The 16166-nt window shown below is 37.6% G+C and overlaps 1 protein-coding gene across 1 annotated transcript in view; it reads right to left on the bottom strand.

The window, feature by feature from the left end:
- The window catches only part of LOC129577120 (mucin-5AC), a 45492-nt gene extending 41312 nt beyond the window's left edge, over positions 1-4180 (bottom strand). The window contains exon 1 of the mRNA XM_055463584.1: positions 3922-4180. The gene's annotated coding sequence lies outside the window, so the exon portion shown is untranslated. The remainder of the gene's footprint in view (positions 1-3921) is intronic.
- Between the last annotated feature and the right edge of the window lie 11986 nt (positions 4181-16166).

Consider the following 16166-nt stretch of genomic DNA (forward strand, 5'->3'; position numbering starts at 1 on the left):
AGAGAGAGAGAGAGAGAGAGAGAGAGAGAGAGAGAGAGAGAGAGAGAGAAAAAAAGCACAGAACCGCTGTGCACGAACTGTTCTCGCATCTCATTCTCCAACTGCATGCAGAGAGAGAGAGAGAGAGAGAGAGAGAGAGAAGAAACCAAAATTCAATCACAATAATCGATTTTCGCATAAATCATTTCGTTGGTTTGGTTGGAGCCTCTCTGCTTTAAATTATATATGTTTTTTTTATGTAGCGATTTGTGGGCTCGTTCTTACAATTTATATTACACTCACAGTGCACTGTGATGTCCAATTGTGTAATTCATAGCTCACTAGAAAATTATGCGGCGCAAATTGTGCACATTTTTATTATTTTCTTCGTTTATTGTTTTTCTCTCTCTCTCTCCCTCTTTTTTCTGTTTATTGATGGCTGAGCGCGCGAAAAATGTAACGAAATTGATTGTAAAATGAGCGAAAAATTAAATGCACATATATCATGTTCGACGACGCAATATAGGGAAAGAGCCTATCATCGCTGAGCTAACAGTCGAAATTGGTCTTATAATTAAAATCGAAAAGAAAAAAAAAATAGCGAAAAACTTGTGATCGTGTCTTCATGATTATTGATCACGAGTCTACTTCGAGCGGCATAGCCAGCCAGTTTGTGCCGGACGAAATTTTAACAAGCCCATTTTAAATTGCACAACCAAACAACAACAACATCACCATTATTATTTCGTATATTTTTCGATTCGTTATCGCAAGCGCTCTGGAATCGATCAACCCGGCAAACTGTGCATTGCACTGCACATTTTTCATCGATCGACCGATTTGTTGGAACACAGTTTGTCTGGTGATTATTTTCATACCGAAATTATATTCGAATTGTAGATGTGAACCAAATGGAAATTAAAAAGAATTCAGACGGCTGACTTTGCTTACACGGATGCCGCAAGATTGCACATGAGAAATAAACGACTCGTTTAGAATTCTACGAAAACATTGCTGCAACAAAACAATGTAATGCGATATGTAGAATCGACGATCACAATTTTTTGTTATGATGCAATGAAAAAGGCTGACGAATGAATTTTATGATAAAAAATGGTCATCTTTTCCATAGTCCTAATCGACTGTGGAAAATTTAATGAGTTTTTCATCAAACGTCATATATAAATATAACAAATGGATTTATTTGTTAAGTCGTTTTTTTCCCTGTCCATTTCGCGCCCGGTTAATGGCACGTGTATTATAATGATTGGAAAAGAGAGGGAAAAAAAGAGTTTCATCATTTCTATTGTGTGCATTTTTTTGTCTATCGAAATGGTTTCATTGTGCGCTCGTTGTGCGTGAGCTGATGTTATTGCTTCCGCGGCAAAACCGGGGGTACTGCTCATTCAAAGTGTTTCTAAAGTGATATCCATTCGGTCGGCCACCACACACATTGAACACATCAATGAAGAAAATGTGTATGTTGAATTGTCGATATGTTTTTTTCTCTCTCTCTCTCGCTCTCTCTCTCTCTCTCTCTCTCTCTCTTCCTCTCTCTCTCTCTCTCTTTTATTATCATCCTCTCTCTCGCGCACCGTAATGGCAATTGGCAATGGCATTGAACGATGAATGAATGATTGTGGAATTATTTTCTTTTCTTTTTATCAGGCATTTTCTTATTTTATTGCTATGGCGTGCCGTGCAATTTGTGTGACCAGACATTGTGGCACGTGACACACTGTACTTGTCTTTACAAAATCAACATTTTGATTTCTTTGTCTGCTTTCAATGGCCCCTCGTACGAAAGATACGAAAAAAGTACTTGTTTCGTTTCTGTTTTTTTTTCTCGGTTTGCTGTTCTGCTTTAATATGTTCAAAGGTTTTTCATGGTGGAAAATTTGGTGTATGCGTTGCGGTTCTTGTTGCGGTAGGTATATTACGCTTGTTTTTATTGCCTCTCCCCATTTCATCTAATTGAAAATTGGTAAATGTTTGCGTTTTTTCTTTCTGCAGAATGTAATCATTTGTTTAGCGGGGAAATAGTTAATCGACTGTTGTTGTTGTTGTTGTTTTTTTCATTCTGTTCATTTGTTCAATCGAAAGAATCCACTTATTGATTCTTCGGATAATTTAATATCATGTCAAATGTACCGTTTGTCTTAGAGGTGATTAAATTGTAGCATGTGCTAACACGGAACTTCTCTCTGTGATGCTTTGAATTGCTTCGGCCGTGTGGCTTGTTTCGAGTTGCTTCTTTTTTTCTCTTCTCTTCTCTCTCTCTCTCTCTCTCTCTCTCTCTCTGCTTCTATTTCTCTCAATTTCATTTCCATGTGTATTTATCTGATTTTCCATTTATTTATAGACATCAGCATTTCGCTGTGAAACTGGATTTTGACGATTTTTCTTGAATGGAATGAAGATCGATAGGTACGTTGACACGATGGCCGGCCAATGTGGCTCAATATGGAAAATGGATTGCACTGCACTTTTCCACACATAAACGCACGCACGCACGCATTGGCGGCTTGTTGAAGCGGCAAAAGAAAATAAAGAAATTTTCGCCACATGTTTGGGTTCGTCGCTTTCCACCCATATGAATGAATCTTTCATAATGACAGTGCACATTCATTTGAAATCTCAACCCAGAAGCAGAGAAGAAAAAAAAACCCAACAATCAAACGAGATTCATCGAATACCAGATATTGAACATTTAATTAATTAAAAGATGAAGAGAGAAAAAAACACATGGATGATTTGTCATTAGTGACTGGTGATGAACTCATTTACATTCTTAAATTTGACACATCAATTACTGCTGTGTGTATGTGTGTGTATATTTGCTCGTGACCGAGTAAAAGTTGCGACCAAAAACGGCATTTGATAAGTGACCGCGAACAAATTTCAACACCAAAATGGAATTTTGATTGATTCAAAAATGTCTGTCCTGAATGTGACGCATAAACCATCATTTTACCGTTAATTAGCATATGAGTCAAACGGTTTAGTTTGTAACAATGCATAATCTCATGATAATCTGATGGCTTTTTTTTACATACTCAGCCTCTTGATTTTGAGAACGAACTTTTTTTTTTTGAGTTTCTTGTGAAAACGATGACTGCTTTTTTTTCCATTCTTACAATTTTTCTTGCTTCTATTCATTTGATTTTCTATGATTTTTATTTTCTTTATGGTGATAATTTGATGGACTTTTATGATAATTTCAGCTTTATCCGATAATTTGCATAAAATTTGTCAGCAAAAATTGCGACGAAAAATAATCTTAGCAAAATAAAAAAAAATGATTTTTTAACAACTCAATCATTTAAAGAACACATTCTTTTCTCAACCACTTTTTTTTTATGTGTGAACATAGTAAAAGTCTCTCGTTCGTTCGAATTGTGTGTAAGTGGTTTTGTAAAAGAACCATTCAAAAAAGAGACAACAATCAATGAAATAGATCCAAAATAAAAGGCGATTTTTTACTTCCAACGTAAAATGTAAAGAATTTTTCTGCAGTTTTACCAGTCCAATGGGTAATTAAGGAGTAAAATGGCATGCACAACATTTGAATATTTTCCCTCTTTCAGACGGATCGCACGGCATTAATTCAACACGAATGAAAATCAGTTTTTTTTCTTTTCTTTCCTTTCCATCTCGGTTATAGACATGAAGCACTCGGTCGGAGCACAATATCCATTCGATTAGTAAGCACGTTTAACGATTGGCTAATAAATATTAATTTCATTACACTTTAATGAACGCAACAGAATAATCGAAATTTACAACAAATTATAACAAGAGAGCATCTCCATTCACTCAACATTTTATTATTCTTTCCCAGAAACTGCATTTAGAATTTCTTTCTCTCAAAAAAAAAAAACGGAAAAAAAAGGTTTAAACTTAAACGAAAGAGAAACAAAAAATAATTAGATAAAAACTAACCAGTCGATATATGAAAATCACATTTGCACAACTGACAATTGCAATTCAAACGAATCAAATGAATTGATTGGAAACAAAAATCGAGTTGTAAAATTAAAAAAAAACTTGAAGAAGAAAATCGTTGAATTTTTCTTTTCTTTTTGAAAATTTGAACAAAAACCTTCGTAAGCACAAATAAAAGAGAACTAATGGTCGATTGCACCGGTTGAGGAGCTGAGAGCAAAATCGTAGTGTCAACTTTGCTGGTCAAATTTGAACTGATCCAAAAACATAACAAGCTATTCGTATATACGTTAACAGCACATTTTTCTTCTTCAGCCGCTAGTTTATGTGCCGGAGAACCATTTCTTTTCTGTTGTGTGTTTTTTTTTTCTTCTTCTCTTCTACTTCTTCTGTATTTTTACCAATGATGATCGTCGTCCGTCTTAGTTTAGCTTGTGTGTACAGTGTGTGTATGTTTGTTATTATTATTATTCCATTCTGTATGTTTCTTTTTTTCGCACACTGTGCCTCTTTCGATTCTCTCTCTGTCATCATTTGCTTTGCTCTTTTTCCCTTCTGCATGTCGAATTCGTTTGCTTCTTTCGAGAGTTGCGTCGCTTCGGCATTTGGTCCGTGTGTGTGCGCACGCGAACGAGCGAGCCAGCCAGCCAGCGTGCTTCTCTCTTCCGCTGAGCAAAGTTGATTTCAATTGCCGTTTGGATGTGCGCGCGCAACGGCACTTACTTACTATGTGTACCGTGGCTGTTTGGAATTGTCTGTATTGCGCTTGAGATTCTTACTCGACGAGCTGGGCGATGAGCAGCAGCAGCACCAACTTCCATTTGGTATTGATCACTTCTTTCATTTCAACTTTTACAATATTTTCATTTCATTTATGGTTACGCTTTGATGGTGTGTTCTCTTGATGCTATTTGTCGTTTTTTAAGCGAATATTGTATTCGGATGTGGCTATTTGATGGTGTTTCACAGTGGCAGCATGCTTAAATTTGCTTATCTCATCAATGTTTCATGCTCAATAAATGGTGCTCATCTTTTGACCGCGAGCCATTTCATTTACACTCGCCAATTCATTTTTTGGCCACATATTCATTTCAGATCGAATGGAAGTGATAACACACAGAGGTGATGTACGCGCTAATGCGCAACACCGCTACTAATTTCTTTATCTTTGGCCAACGCGAAAATAATCATTTCATATACATCATTTTTCCTACTTATTTCCCATATTGATGATGGGGGCCCATATTCATTCGCCAAATGTTGTCGATTTTTTCTTTCGTTCAGCTGTTAATTGCTATTCTCATCGTGCATCAAACACTGATCATTCCGCAAGTCACTCGGCACTCCGGATGGCTCTTTCTTTCCACACTTTTGCCATTGCACTCACGCACTAGCACACATACGCGTGTGCGCTCTCTCTCTCTCTCTCTCTCTCGGCTCGTCGTCGCTCAAATCGGCATGCATTGAAACGGAAGCTAAAAAGTAAAATATCAGTGTCGTGCACGGACTCGTGCCACTCAACTTAATCAATATTGTCGTTGTCATCGAACTATACACCAAACTATTGACAAAGTGACGAACGATGCCACTGCCGCTACTGCTGCTGTTGACGATGATTCTGACAATATAGGCCACAGAACCAATTTCAATTGCAATGAACGATATACTTTTCGCATCTTATCACCTCATTCTAATCTCCGACAATCATTATTATTGATGCGATTGATGGTGACTTAATTTGCGCCAATGCCAAACGAATGCTTCCTTTTTCCTTTGACATATCATAAAAATAGAATTATTCTCGTGATTTGGTTTTTGTTCGTTGCAACTGCATTCCAATTACCGGTTGCTCTTGGCATTGTTTATTGTTGTTGCCTTCTTTTTTCCCTCGTCGTCTACGTCGTCGTAGTCGTCGTCGTCATCATCGTTGTCGCTGTTGCTTTTTTTTCTCATTGAGTTTATAGTATTTGCTAACGATGGTGTACATTTCGCAAAACGAAACAAAAACAAAACATTAACAAATAAATAAGCATTTTGTTTCATTTTGCCAGACATTTCTCATTCGGATATCATCAACAATGTTTAGCACATTTAATGGCTTATCCTCGCACGTCCTCGCTGTGTGTTGAGCCCGTCGCCGCCGTTGTCGTACCCGCAAACAAAGTCAGGCACATCTTCAGTGATGTTTTTTTTTCACTCAAAAGAGTGAAATAAATTATTTTTAGTGTCCATACACAATAAATATGAGCAGTAATCAGACATGTGAGAGTGTATGAGAAGAGAGATGAAGAGCAAGAGAAGACGATTGTTTCGATTGCGAAGAAAACACGGACGATGAAAACCGCATCATACGAATAGGCAATGGGATTGTATTTAAAATTCATTCGAGTATTTAAAAAAAATGCTCCTCGCTATACGTTTTTCCCTCTTGGATTTTGATGCATTTTCATTTGCTGCACATTCCATTTTGTAGCGAATGTCTTTGCTGCCGCTGCTGCTGCTGCTGCTTCGATCGCCTGCTTTTTCTGGTCGATAGAATGTCCAAGTATATTCGTTTTCTTGAGCATTGGCTTTTTGTTTCTCGCTCTCCGACTCTCAAGTGCTAATAAAAATTGTTTCACATAAATTATCTCTTAACTTAAAATGCTTCAGAGTTTTGGGATGTTTTTTATTGTTTTTTTTTTTAATGCTGTTGTCCAATCCAATGCGATTGCAGAGCAACCAACAACAAAATGTGACATAGACAAATGAAAAATATACTCCATAAAATATGATTAGGTGTTGTTCATTTGTTATCGCAAATTGGCCATTTTCCGACGTGGCCGTACAAATTTATTAAAACAAAAAAGGAACGATCAATGGACGCGCGCGTTTACCGAAACATGCATATCATTGAAACATTCTTGAATTAGAGAAAACACAAAGAGCAAGAAGTTAAGTGTGGCTTTAGTCGACGCCGCCGACATGTTTCTTCAATTTGCAAATGGAATTTAGTTCGATGCGATGGAATTTGAGCATTTAATAAATTCATGTCGGTGATGGTTTTTTTCCGTTCTAATTGTATTGTTTCTAACCGAAAATCTAAAATGGACGACAGCCAGACAAGCGGACGCATTTCATTGAACCTCACCAAATTATGATTTATAAAATTTATGCAAATTGATCTAGAAATTGACTTTGAAAAATCGGTAAAAACAATGGAAAAGAAGCCGATAAAAATGCGATCGATCGAACGAGCAGCAACAAAAAAAAAACACACACACGCTGAACCCATATGCAATGCGCGGTTTGCCTTTTAGGATGCTTGCGAGCGCGTGCAGCTCGTTCTTATTTGAATCCATAAATTCAATGCGAACAAAACAGAAACCGAACATCTTAGACAGACGCACCGCTGTGTCAGCATGCTTCGGTCCGAATTCCGTTCCATCTCTCTTTCAATAAAAATTATATCGGCCCTTTGCTTACTAATCGCCGAAAATGCCATGAACATGTCAAACTAACGAAAAAAATCACGGAGAACAGAAGAACGTTTTAATTTTTTTTCTCTCGTTCGTTCGCCTGCCTTTTTGTTTCGATCAACATTCCACGTTCCTATTGTCAATTCTAGGCGTGGTGGTGGTAGTGATTCAGAGTGCGCTGATCTTTTGATGCGCAGAATCGCACCAAGCAAACACACAATCATAAGGGAAAAAAATCGTGTCGTCTTCTGGTATGCAGCAAAGAGATGAATTGTTTGCAAAATTTTATTTTAACATACCTTTTATCGATTCTATGAATATAAATTGTGCAAACATGCGTATTCCACACTGGGGACCATCAATAATGACCGCTGCCGTTTATGAGAGCCAAACCAAAGTCGGTGTTTGTCTGCGGCCGGTTATTTATGCGTTTATGTGTGTGTGTGTGTGTGTGTGTATTTCGCCATTTCGGCCCATGAATCCGAGAGAGAGAGAGAGATCGAGAGAAAAACGCGGATTGCACCCGCCGCGCAGTCCGAATGCCAAATGGAAATGTTCCATTCAAATGAATTAAAAGTTTGCTGTTTTATTATGTGCACTAGCATCAGGTTCGGCGCCTTTATGCCAATATTTATCACTTAGTCTTAGATAATAAAACGGGCACCGGAGACTCATCCTCATAGAGTGTGTCTAATGGAAAATATGGCCAACAGTCAAGAATGCTGACACAACCAAATGGCCATAAAATGAAAGGGAATTAATTACGAGAAAACAGCGTTTGCTTCATCGTTATTTTCAGCTACTCTCCGGTCATTTAATGCGTTCAACTCTCATCCGATAGAGATGAAAAGAAAATGGACAAAAATGGCGCTGTTTCATATGTCGCAAAAAATCAATTCTCTTTACATTGTAGTGGTGTTGTGCAGAAGGATACTTATTTGAATTACAAATTAACTGAAAACTTGCGATGAAAGGAAACGCTTATTAGCAGCGCGCTTGTTAGTTTAGATGGTTGGCGCTGCATATTTATAACAGCGCCCGTTCGCGTTTGCTGATTTAAACGAAATACTTTATCAATTCTAGACGCCTAAAACATATTTTATGTTGAGCACATAGTGACGTGATAACATGACTCTCTCTCGCCCGACGCAAATCAATACCGATCGTCGTTGGCATATTTCCGTATTCGTCTTCTTTCCAAATAACCATATTCATTCACACGGTCAACGGCGATCATCAGTTTCAAGCATGCTATATGCATATGAATTAGTTCTATTCGAAGAAGAAATTTAACGAAAAAAAACACCACACACTTTTCGATTTCAGAAATTTCTCTCCATTTTGCGGATCAATTTCGTTAAAGGTATTTAAGTCTTCTTCTGTCGTTTTTTTTTTACTTGACTGAAAATCGCGCATATTTGTGCTAATGAGTTACACAACGGCAACACAACGCATTCCAAAGCAGACAGACGGCGCTTCTATCACGAAAATTCGATGATGATCGTAACACTTTGAGATAAAAATCGGTAACAAATTGAGATGTTGTTTGTTTGTTTTTTTTTTATTCTCTTCGTTGTTCCTCATTCAATATGAATTATCCCGTTTAAAATGCCGTCTCTTTTGAAATCGAAAGAGAGTTAAGAAAAAGTGTCGAAAAGTCACTATTTACCGGCAACTGATTTTTCATTCGGTGTTTTGAAATGCTTTTTCAATTTGAACTAGAAACGAAACTGGTTGCACTTGAGAATACCGGTCAATATACACGAACACGAGTTGTTGTTGTTGTTCTTTTTTTTTCTCCATTTAAATTAAGAAAACCGAAATAATTAAAACATAATTCTGAGAGCATGTGTGATATTGTATAGATAATGGCGTGTTCGCACCGCTATAAACAACATTTCAATCAAGCTATTCATTTTGAAAATTTATTGACCAAAGTAAAAAAGACAAGAAGAAGAAGAAGAAGGTAAGAAAATAAAGAGCATCCGAGTAAAATGAGTGGTGAGATGCGGAACAAGAGATATACAAGTGCTCAGGTTGAAAACTTGCTTTCTTGCTTGGCGATGCTATGATGCAGCAGCAAAGAAAAATATGGAAAAATATTTTGTGAAAAATGAAATGAAAACCTATTGACCCAAAAAGAATTTAAAGTCGTTTCTTATATTCATATTTTTCTTGTTCGTTTCTTTCATTTATCGACGCTTGTTCTTGCATACAGAAACGAAAAGGAAGAAAAAAATACGACGCAGAAAAGAATGTTCTGTACCATCATCAGCATGTGAATATGAAGTGTGGCTTTTTTCTTTCTCTGTCCCCCTCTGTCTCTCGATCTCGGTGTGTTGTTAATGTGCATGATGGTTTTTCCGCCTCAGCTTTCATCGATTCAATTCTATTAATGCCTTATTTTTATTCATTGAAAATCTGGTGTATGTGCTCAAGGTAGCATCAGCAGCATCTGGACACATATGTTGGAATTGAAAAAGAGCACATAGTCAAATGCTAAGCTGTATGCGGTTTAAAAATTCAATGACGTGAAGAAAGAAGACGGAGAAGAAAAAGAACAGTGCTTAAATGACACAGCATTAAATGGTATTGTTCGGGCGGATGGAGTCGCCAAACAGGCGTTACCCGACTCCAGTGGATGAGAGCGACAATGTAAAATGTGCGCGATGTATTTGATTCGAGCGACCAACTTAAAGGAAGAAACAACAAAGTGCCGGGCCAAACGACAGAAGAAAGCATCGTTCCATTGAACAGAAACATGTTGCACGGTGTCAGTGGTCATAAGTCACCGTCGCTTTTCATTGGGATTAATCGAAATCGAGTGAGTGAGTGAATGAATGGGTGAAAGAGAGAGAGAGAGAGAGAGAGAGAGAGAGAGAGAAGTAAAAAGAATCATATGGAAAATGGCAAAACCCACGACCAGATCAGCGGACACAATCAAGCAGTAATCGCGGTTTCGGGTGCTTCTTTTTTTGTCGTTGAATGAGACCAATAATCCAAAATGGCTTTGACTCGTACACAGATATGTATGTGTGTGCGGTCGCGAATGCGCGCAATTGAGAGTCAAGAATTGAAAATTGAAAAGATGGCTTTTGACACACTCTTCTTTCTATACATTGTGTGTCCGTTTTAATTCTATATTTAGAAACGATGGAAACGTGCATTTTGAATTAACCATTATACAGGCGATTTTGTATATTTTGTGGTTCACTTTCGCGATGTAAAGAAGCGCTGGAATCACGGCCGTAGCCAGCACAAATTTCTTGGATGAGCGGAGAGAATTTTTGGGTGAGCGCAGCAAAATTTGATGATTATGAAAATGTCATTAATTTTAAAAATCGATTCTGTCTAGAGTAAAAGCCACAAATAATCAAATAATGTATAAAATGTGATTTTATAGAGATCCCAGCCCTTTGGAATTTTATTCCTTTTATTCCAAAAACGCTTCATTCACAGATTCACACTATATCACGGTGAAACACGTGATTTGTAATTTCTAGCGAATCGTCAGGATTCTTAATCCCATCAGATTCAATTTAGTGTCTGTAATAATTTGAAATTGTTATTGGTATTGTATTGCTTGAACTTTATAATATGCCACGTCAGAACTAACATATCAATTTAAGACAACGGTTTACACTGTGTTGATGTTGTCAATTTGATGCAGAAATTTCTTGAAAAACCAATACACACCACAGCCATTGTAAATTAGTTATTATCAATAGGAAAATAACTCAAACGATTCGCTAGAAATTACGTATCTACAGAAATATAGATTTTCAGTATTCAGTTAGAAAATCGTACTATAATTAGAGAAATTCGGACATTTTTCAATATAGTTGACCAATTACTTTTGCATTGATGTGGTCAAAATGTTTTTACTTTAATCATCATTCTCTGTTGTCATTTGTATCGCCGTACTCGTAACTCATGTTGTTGGTTTTGTATTGCCTTAACCCGTACGTAACTTGCCTTAACCTGTACTGATTTTCATTTTACGTACGGTTTAAGACAATACAACACTTTAATCATCATATTTGGCTTCAGTTATGTTGGTTAAGTGTAATAAAAATATAATTTGTGTAATGTTGAAATGAAAAAAAATTAGTTGCGAGCGGAGCGAGCAAAATTTTTCAGAGGATTCTTAATTACAGCGAAAACTATAGCTAAAATAATTTTGGGAGTCGAGCATTTTTAGGTGAGCTCAAATAATTTTTGGGTGAGCTGAGCTCACCCAAGCGTATGGCTGAATACGGCCGTGGCTGGAATGAGTGTGATCCGTTGGAACTGAAAGACAGGCAGAGAAGAAGTAAAAGAAGAAGACGAAGAGAAGAAAAAATACCGCCGACATCATTCCTAATAGCCGATTTATTGATTATGCGTAAGTAAATCGAATGTAAGTTAATTTACCATCAAATATTGGGTGAAAAACGAATCGTTTGGTGAAGACACTAGTACAATTTCACCCAATCAAACCGAAGGCAAGCGCGTGCACATCCAAGTGAAATCCACAGCGCATTGCTCTCTCTCTCTCTCTCTCTCTTTGCGTCCGAGAGACATTGATCGCTTACAGTTAGCTTTTGTGTTGTGTCTAATGCCCATTGAAAACCACTTCATTTCCAAACTTGTTTTTCATTAATCGTTGAAATGAATGGAAAAAGAAGAAGAAACAAAGACAATACATGAAGTAAAGACAAGAGGAAAAGAGAGAAAAAACACACAGAGACTCAATTGAAAGCCGAGCCATTTGCTTTTGTTTCCGAATTTTTCTTTTCTACTACTTTGGTTGATTTTTTTTTCTTACTCAGTTGTTCTAGATTAAATCAAAAGCGTAATTTATGGGCAAACAATAAAGTATATCGGCACTTCGGCTACTTGTGAATGCATAAGCTTCAAATCAACGTGCATACGCGTTAAGACAGACACATACAGAGAGTGAACGAGAGAGAGAGAGAGAGCGATTAGAAGATTGGTTTATTGGACAAGCACCATAAATGATAATAAATACGTTCGCGATATCACACAATAATTTCCAGGTGAACAGACACGGACGGCATAACGGATTTAAAGCTATTAATTTCGACCGTGTTCCGAGTTCTTCTTTTTCAACGACTTTCACTTCAATTTCGACCAATAAAATTCCAAGTAATGTGCCCTGAAATAATTTGGTGTGCTTAACAATTAAGATTTTACCATAGAAATTAGAATTATCGAAACAGTAGCTCGAAATGAATAAAACGAAGGAAAAAAACTCACACACACACACACACACACACACACTCACACACACACGTCTAATTTCACACGAAAGCGAGCGCAATCACTCCAAAGCTATTTGAATAATAAACGAACCGGAGACACCGAGAGAGCCACAAAAAATGGCAAAACAAATATCGTTGAGGTGAAGTCTTCATTCATGAAATACGCTTAAAATTAGCATAAATCGTATCATTTTTTTTCTCGACTCGGTTGAAATGAAAAACACTAGAAAACTAGTGCGAGCGTACACGCACTCGCGCAAAGGGAAAAATAAAGCGGTTTTTTTAAAGTATTTATTTCGGTTTGAGGCGAAAATGAATTCGGTAATGTAGTGGTCGTGAATTTATGTTTGGAATGAGAAGAGCGAGAGAAAATTGGACGGTTTCATTTGGGGGGAAAAGAAAGGAAAAAAAAATCTAATTAAACGATCTAGAAATGCTGTTGGTGGTCTTGGTCACATCGTATTCATGCCATTTGTCACGGAATTATTGCTAATAAGCTGTAATTTATCTTTTAACGGATATTATATTCAAACTACCAATTGCAAGTGTTTCATTTTCGGTTATGTATTTGCGCGATAAATTGACCGTTAATGAATTCACATTCTACAGTAATATTGACACATAAACCCATCTCATAAATTGTGTACCAAACTTTCTGTTCAAGAACATAAGGAGAAAAAAACCTGGGGAATCTTCACGGATCTCCATCGTCCTTTTTCGCTCCCTTTCTTTCTCGGCTTAGTGATAAGCGATAAAGAAAGCGCTTTATTTCTAATGATATCCATGGCCGGAGGATGGATATTTCATTTAAAGCGGCGATACAATCCAATTCATTTACACCGTTTTAATCGATTGCACTTTTCGCTAATTTCCTCTCCGTTGTTCGGTTCGGGTGATCGCAAGAAAGAAAAATGGTTTTGCCCACAGCCAATGGCAAATCATATACACATTTTGTGTGTTCAAAGTGGGGGCTGCCGCGCGCACGCGCACTGAGTATTACAGGTCAACGAACATGGGATTCTGGATGGTGCTGGCCCCAAGAGAATTACCACACAATTGGAATTCACTTCGAAAAATTCATATTCCCGATGGATCGATGTGGTATGTGCGCGCGTGCGCGCATTCTCGCAAGCGCAATGTCGACCGGAATCATAGTAAATGAAATTTTATTGGACGCAATTTTACATAAATTATAACATGCCGAGCGAAAAGAGCGCATTGGAAGCAGTTGTATCGGTTTGCTTCCACCGAATACCGTTAGCAGCGTTTGAAGATGAAGAAGAAGATGAAAAGATGTAGAAAAAATAAAATCTCCCCGTGTCTCAGTCCGAGCCCAGTCCGAAGTACCAAAACATTATAGCAATTTCACTCGCGGTGGCATTTCACAAAATGATGAATGACTTTTCATATATAGAATACATAAATTGGTAACACACACACACACAAAACATCCACTTTGTTTATCTTTGGTGCGGTCGGGGCCCCGACAAATAGATTGAATTCTCGTTGTGTGCTGTGTATATGTGTGTTTGTGCCAATTTATCCGATCTCATCAACCAAACCGATAGCGATCGCTATGCGCAGCATACTTGAAAAATAAATAGCTCAGCCGTAAATTTTCCTCGACGGTGCATGAGCGCGTGCTTGAAAATATTAATTCTCCGGCTGTCGTTTCTGTTGTTGCTACCGCTGCTGTCGTTTAAACGAAAAGTGATCGAAATAAAGTGGTTCATTTTCGCTATTGTTGTCATTCACATCGTTGTCGGTGTTCAGTGTTGGTGCCGCCAATGCCGGCTAGATTCCATTCGGTTTTTTTTTTGGCCGATGGCATCGAATTTCGAAGTGATATGTGCAAAAACTCACAAATAAGTCGTTTGATGCCTCTCTCAGCTGACACACCAGACCAATTCACGCTCGCTCTCTCGCGCATACATTTTTGCACCGATTGATTATGGTTTCTCTTTTTTTTTTCGTCTGTGTTGCTTCCTTCGTGTATGTGCCATTCTATTTGTCTGCACTTCGTGGCCGATTGTACCAACGACAGCTAAGTATTCTTGAAGCAACTGTGTCGTCGATGTCTTGTGTTACGTGGCTTAGCAACAGTCTCGGCTAAGAGAGAGAAAAAAAACACTCTCTTCGTCCATACTTTTCTACATATACCGCATATGAATGGGTAATTTCTGTGTTGCGACCGTCGAAATTTCTACGAATTTAGCTGGGCAAGAACCACACGAAAAGCGCATTAAAATCCAACTAAAATGTCATATGACTATTTAAATATCATTTGTTGGTACTTTTATTTCCTCGGGCCTTAATCTCAACGGGCTTTTTTGTTGTCGTCATTGCTACTACCACTTGGCTATCTCGCGATTGAACTCTCTACCATTTCTTTCGCTCTCGCTCGCCCATTATCACTTTCCATGTACATCATTTTCTATCTCAATCTCTCGCTCTCGTGCTGTTGCTCTCGGTTATAACAGCACATAGTATGTACCTGTGTGTAGGCTGTGAAGTTGAATTGAAATTTGTTTTCTATTAACTCTGTAAGTGTTCATGGCCGCTGTTTATTCTTCCCCTTCGTCGTCATTTTTTTTTTGTCAAACGAATCGAAAATCGTACCGTGCAGAAAATTTGCTTGCATCCATCAATTCAATGTTTAATTTTTCATCAACTGTAAATGATCATCACACGAAGAATGAAAAAAAAATCGAAAAAGTGAGAAAAAAACCAACGGCATTCCATTAACAAAGACCTGCCCTGACAGTACAATAAACAAATCACGTTTTAGTGCAAGTTAAGTACATTTCAATTCAATTGAATATGTGTGTTTTTTTTAACTTCTTCTTCATATATTCAACTTGGCTTGTTCATTTTCGTTGAGGCCGCTATTGATGCGGACTCACGCGCTTCCAACAAAGTAGAAAATGAAAAAAAAAAAACAAAATTAAAACAAGAAAGAGAAAAAAATGCGACGAAAGTACACACAATAGTTCATGCGTGCATGTAAGTGCTGGACATGTAGAGACCCCCCTACACTCTATCTCGCACACACACATACAAAGATCGAGAGTAAGTTTAGAAGAAGTAGAGGAAAGAAACAAACAAAAATGACAACTGAATTAAAAATTGTGTTATCATAAGAAGTAAAAGTGGATTATCGGCGAAAAAACGGCCATAAGTAAATTTTAAATACTTTTAATGGAATGAACGAAAATGAATGGAATGAAAGAAAATTAAATGCGAATAAATTTTTTTTTCGTAAACCGAATGGCAAATATGGTCGTGTAATGCGAAACAACACACACACACACATTCGGACTATCTGTCTAATTGTTAAACTAGAACGTTGCTTGACTTGCTTTGCCTGAATGATGATCGTTGAAACAATATTAATATCACATAAATGTGCAGTGAACAAGCGAAGTACGCACACGCCGCACGCGCACACGCTCAGCCCGTTCCATTGCTCTTTGTCCAACTTTCTCTGAACGGGCGAACCAATTTTGATTTTTTAAGCAAG

Source organism: Sitodiplosis mosellana, unplaced genomic scaffold (assembly GCF_009176505.1).
Source record: "Sitodiplosis mosellana isolate CC-2019 unplaced genomic scaffold, AAFC_SMos_1.0 Smas_scaffold_6197, whole genome shotgun sequence".
Taxonomy (NCBI): Eukaryota; Metazoa; Arthropoda; class Insecta; order Diptera; family Cecidomyiidae; genus Sitodiplosis; species Sitodiplosis mosellana.